Source organism: Hermetia illucens, chromosome 3 (assembly GCF_905115235.1).
Source record: "Hermetia illucens chromosome 3, iHerIll2.2.curated.20191125, whole genome shotgun sequence".
In the NCBI taxonomy this organism is placed as follows: Eukaryota; Metazoa; Arthropoda; class Insecta; order Diptera; family Stratiomyidae; genus Hermetia; species Hermetia illucens.
In genome coordinates this window covers 150,163,872-150,170,223 of record NC_051851.1, presented here as the reverse complement: position 1 = coordinate 150,170,223, position 6,352 = coordinate 150,163,872, and positions in this window count along the sequence as shown.

Here is a 6,352-nt window from a genome sequence, read left to right as displayed (position 1 = left end):
GAGTCCTCGCACAGCTTTCATCGTTGCATCTGCAGTTTCTGTAGATTAGCTACTTTCACTTATACGGAAATCCTGGCAACCCAAGAACTTTTTCAGTGAATGGAAGAAAGGAGGGGAATGATCACTAAGATTCCAAAGATGGGTACCCGTCTAGAGCACAGCAATATAATAGGTACTTACATGTTTCCTATCAGTTCAAAGATCATATTATAGTTAAAATAGATGATTGTAAGCTAGCACCGAAACGCCATATACCGGGGAATGTTGCACTCTCAAAGAACAGGGACACGCGCAGAGACTTGCCACGAACTTCGACGAATAGAAAAGCGACTTCACAGACACAGAAGTCTAAGAGAACGAACAAATCTGTGAATTCGAGAAGTACAGAGAGCAACCGCACCAGGCACGAAAGTTTTACCAACAAGTCAGCAGGATGAATCCATATATACCCCGATACTCATCCTGACCAGACAAAGAGCAAAATCTAATTTCCGACCATAACTGCTCAACAACCAAAATATCGGCGAGTTGAAGGTGCCTCCAACTGACGACCACGGAAAAATGCTACCGCCATCAAGGATGGAAGAAACAGTCTGTGCAATTCGTCGATTTAAAATCAAAAGTTGCTAGGAGTCGATGGAACTACAGCTGAATCGGTTAAATATGGAGGCGACCAACTACACCAAACGGTTCATAAACTGATGGCCAAGGTGTTCTTTTTTGGGAGTAGGGTAAGTGAATGCGTTTACGCAAAGAGTGCTGGACTCCCACAACAGCACGCTGTCGGACTACCAACTAAACACCTCCCTGCCATCAGAAAACTAGCCTGGAACCGTTTGACACATTACTTCGGGCTAGCCCTCCCGGCTTTGGGAGCCTTCAAGTCAGGGAATTCCTTTCACCAACGGGAGGGGAGAGGAGGAAGGGAGTTGTTAGTTCTGAGAACCCCTTACCGTCCGATTCCTCCGCCGGTCGAGTTCAGCCCGAACATAATGCAAAATACGATTCCAGCTGCCAGCGCTCTTCAGAATCTTTCTGATCTCTGACAATTTTGTCTGGAGAGAGCTTCCCTGTGTCTGCATAAAGCTGCTGACGAAAGCGATCCCACCCATCGCAAGAGAAAAAAGTGTGTTCAGCGTCGTCCGCCACTCCATTGCAGAACACACAATCAGAAGACCGCGCCTTCCAATTCTGTGCAGGTAAGACTGAAAACCTCCGTGACCACTTAGAAGTTGGGTAAGGAAGTAATCAATCTCACCGTGCGTTCGGTTCAACCACGGGTCTAATTTGGCGATGAGCCGCACGGTCCATCCGCCCCTTGGCTCATTTTGACAAGAAAGTTGTCGTTGACGTTCTTCACGGGCAACCACCCCTCTTAAGTTTTCGCCCTTACGGCGGTAGGTAGATTTGCGCTCCTTGGTAAGGAGGGCAACGGGGATCACTCTCGTGATCACCAGCAGACGCCATTCGCAAAGCTCTCCGCCTTTGCACTTGAGCAAGGCGTTTACGATGCACCTCCTTGTCGAAGGCATCAGCCCATACCTCCGCACTATAGAGCAGAACCGACTGTGTTGCTCCCATAAGGAGACGTCTCCTAGTTGATATATGGCCCCCGGAATTCACCATTAGCCGACTCAAAGCCGCGACTCCAGCTGCAGCTCTGCCCGCTGCTTTGATTTGCTCGAAGAAGCTCATCTTCGAATCGAGCATTAAACCAAGGTATTTAACCGCTGGTTTTAACTCTATAGTCAACGCGGCGATCGATATAGGACGCAGGATCGGGATTCTCCTTCTGGTCAAGATCACCACTTCGGGTTTTTCCAGCGCAAGGCTGAAACCGTGAGCAGACATCCATCCGTTTACCCGTCGTATCAATATGCCAAGTCTGCTTTGCGCTTGTTCAACAGTGCGTCCGGCAACAAATGCCGCAACGTCGTTTGCATAACCGACCAGGCACGACTCTTCGGGCATATCGAGTCTCAGAAGACTATCGTAGGAAGCGTTCCAGAGGTCCGCCCTTAAGATGGGTCCCTGTGCTACTCCTGACGTGATTTCCATCCTCCTTTGGTCCTTTAGCGTCTCATAGAGCAGGGATGAACTTCTCGAGCACTTTTCCGGCCGTGTGAAGCATACACAGCGGTGGGTCTGCAGACGGGAGCTCCGGGTGTACTGTACCCTTACTGATCAACACGAGTCTGGCCACTCTCCAGCGACAAGGAAAACTGCTCTCCTTCAAGCAAGCGTTGAACACTTCAAACAGCAATTCTGGCCGTTGACGGAACACCAGTTTGTAAACTTCCACCGGGATGCCTTCAGGGCCTGGCGTCTTCTTGTTTTTCATAATGAGAACCGCTTCTTCGAGCTCTCTCATTGTGAAAAGGGGGCAATCCTCGAAGCTCTCCGTGCTATTTACATCAACCCGTACAGGGTGTCTGGGGAACAATGCCCTCACAATGCGATCTATCTGGTCGGTACTTAATATGCAGGGCCTCCGAAAAACCCCGATTTTCCGGGTGACAAGCTTATAGACAAGTCCCCACGGGTCCTTATTCACCTCGTTAACAAGGCGCTGCGGAGTCTCCTTTTTGTTGATCTATACTGTGCTTTTATGGCACATGCCTCCTCGTTGGTGTGCAAACGCTGTGCCAAATGGCGGAGCTTATGACACTCCCTCCATAGGTCGACAATTTCTGTCGTCCACCAGTGCATAGAGGACGGGTCCTTGTTTCGGTATTGCTCGTTAATCAGCACTTACTCCCGCAGCCAATTGTGCTAGCAACTGACGAGTGGTTGCACTCCGGTGCATGTTAATTTGAAAAATGTGGATCATGCCGTTCGCACCCTAGCCCTCTCCGATTCCGCTCTGAAGATCGAACACCGTCCCGAGCCCGCAGTGTGTGCGACGCTCTCACCAGACGCGCCACGATCCCTGCAGAGAACACAACTCTTGTTTTCATTGCAGGTCTTCGCTTGATGACCCACTTGGCCGCATCTCCGGCATGCTGTCCTCCTATCCGGACCCTTGCAAGCTGGCTGACGTGTGTCCATAGTCCAGACACTTGTAGCACTTGGTGGGGACTATCCGCATTCGCATCCTGTATACTACCCATCCGATTTTGATTCTCCCGCTGCTAAGGAGTTTCCTCGCACATTGCTCGGGGACTTTGGAAAGTTTTATAAAGAAAGATTTGTATACGCCAATCAAATGAAGATATTCGAAATTATTGTGATCGTTTAAAAACGCCAGTTTATATGCACGCTGCTGAATCCATTAGGAAGCTGATACATTATATCAAGTTAAGAGGCTTCGAAGGACTCCGTTAGTTCTGGGCGTGCTGACTAGGGGCCTTCTGAACCTTGATACCAAATATTTCGCGGGGCTGCCAACAAGAGGTGCAATAGGGTACCTGAGTTATCGGGACATTGCCATGCTTAAATGCTTAACGTGACAAAGCTCGAGTATCACCAAGTCGAAGGACAAATTAATAAGGTAACGGAGCAGCAAGATGAATCAATGGTTAAACAGGAGATTGTAGTTAAGCACCGCTAATTGCGAAAACTTCGGTCTACAAAGGAGTTAGCAGAGTGTGTGAGTAAGGTCAACAACAAGCTTTCCGACATAATATTGCCAAAATAAGGGGAACCAGAGACAATTTTCCAAGCTTACCCAATGTCTAATGTCTCAGGATGGGATGGTTAGCATCGATTATAAAATCCACTTATTTATCGCGAAAAATTTAAATGTGTAGCAGTCATTACAACTGCCGACTTGGGATCTTGGGGTACCGATTCCATTCCGAATGTAATTTTTAGGTCCTGAAGAGGATGAACTCTTTTTCGATGAAGAAGCAGTGGAAATATGTGATGAAATATCTATGATAAAGTTATCAAAAATTTTATTTGTATTTAAAAAGGGTCTATTTTCTCAAAATTTGCAGATTTTCTCCACAGTTTTTATACATAATACTATTTATTTGCTTTTTTACAATTGGAGTCATTTTGGACCCACGACACCAATTACGCAGCTCAAAATATCGACTCCAGTTGAGGGTCAAAATGGAAGTTCGAATCTGATTGATTTTCATTATAATTCGTTCATTTTTGTTGGTGTGCCAATGTTGTGATCATTTTCTTTACTTTACTTGTGTGATCTATATTACGTGAGGAATTGTGTTTAAATGCGCGTTCTTCAAACTCCTCACTCCTAGAATAGTGTTTCGAAGTCTGTAAACAATATTGGTAGTTACATTACACGACATATATGGGTGTGATACAAAATACAACAACAGAAGAAATAAGAATCTTTTCTTTTTGCTTGAAACTAGGTACGGTCATATAAAGGTATCTTTATTATTTTTTTGTCATATTTTTCGATACCACATTTTTTGTCCTGCTCTAAGAAGTTCACCAGTCTATACTCAATTAATTAATTTAAATTATTAATTTTATTTGAGCAGTTATCGGCATGGAGGTGAATATGAATTCGTAGCAATCGTGTAGTCTCTGAGAATGGGCCCGTGCTGTATTTTAGCCCTCATTAGGGCCACATTCGTATCATCAATCGAAGATTTTCCAAAATCGTCGTTCAAGGAAAGCTGTCCACTCTGGAACGTTGCAAACCAATTTGACACAGTTTTCAGTAAGGATGGCTTTGTCCCATATGCGTTTTGACATTCATTCATTTGCATTGGCTTCAGCTGGAGTCGAAAACCCTATGGAATCTTCTTTTTCTTCAGATTTCGTTCCGTTCGCGTCGTGATCGGTATCGCCATTTGGTTCTATCAAAAGCATGATCTGAACGCAACCGGGAGGCTTTCGAATCCTCATCTAGCATATCAAGCCACGGTTGCTTCGGTCGGTCTTTTGGTCGCTTACCATCGACTTCGATGTTCAGATCAATCTTGGCGAGTGAATTCTCCTTAGGGCGAGTTACGTGGTCATACCGTCAAAGACACCTCTCTCGCAATTTTCCACGATCGGTGCAACCCCATATTATCACAGAACTAGTCCAACGAAACATCTTCGTCTTCATTACCGCAAGACGGCGTTTGTTTTTTATAGTCGGCCAACTCTTAGAACCATAGAGGGCGACACAACGGATGTCACTGCAGTAAATTTTAGATTTGAGACGTTCGTTGATACGTCGATTACAAAGAACACCAGTTGTAGAATGCCACTTTATCCAGGTTGCGTTAATGTGGGAAGCAATTTCATAATGCCGTTTTCCATTGGCTGATAGCGTTTACCCAAGATATTGAAATCGCTCAGTTCTGGGTAGGTCACTGCCATCGACCGTGATTGTGCCTGTTTTATGGGGATCGGTCGTCAAAAATTCGGTTTTATTCAGATACAATCTGAGACCGTGTTGCATGAGGCGATCATTTCATTTTTGGACAAATTGCTCGAGATCATTTTTGCTATTAGACACTAGGAAAACATCATTTGCATTAAGCAGTGTATAAAGCGCTGGACGTTGGATGTCCCGTGTGACAGCGTTGATAATAAGAAGAAAGAGGAATGGTGAGAAGACGCTTCCTTGATGATGACGGACACCAACAGAGACGCGAAGCGGTTTCGATACATCCGTCACACTTGGAACTTTACTTTTCGGATCGCGGTAGAGTAGTTGGACCCAACGCACGAGTTATTCTGGGAGCAAGTGTTGTCATAGAGCATACCAGATGAGTTCATGTGGCATACGGTTAAACCCTTTCTTTAGATCGAAAAATGCAATGTAAAGAGGACGATGCTTCTCACGGTGTTTCACCATGAGTAACCGCGCAGGGCATATTGCGTCAGTAGCTCCGCAGTTCTTGTCAAATTCGGCTTGATTCATAGTTATTTCAACGATTTGCGAATACGGTTATCCAGAATGCGTTTGAAATTCTTCACGGTATGGAAAAGTAACCAGATCCGACGGTAATTTAAACATTCTGCTGGACTGCCTTTTTTCCATATTGTACCTTTCTTGCTTGTCGCATGATGTTGTACCTTCCTCAATAAATCGATTGAAGAATTCACTCAACTACAGTGTTGGGTCCCAGCTCTTCGCTTTCTAGAGCACATATGCGATGTCGTCAGGCCCTGCGGCTTTCCCCGATTTCATTCGTTTTATTGCTTCCTTTCCTTTTTCTTGAGGGATCATTTCTTCTTCCTTCTCACGAAATTGCCAGCATTTAATGCGCGGTGGGTCAGTGAACTCCTCGTGGTGTTTTATCGGTGGCTTGATTCGCAAAACGACAGGCAACGGCCAATGTCGAGGTGCGTCTCACAGGGAACGACTTTACAGTCAGTGACGGTGGTAAAATGGCGGCGTCTTATGAGGATATAGTCGACTTACTTTCACTGCTTT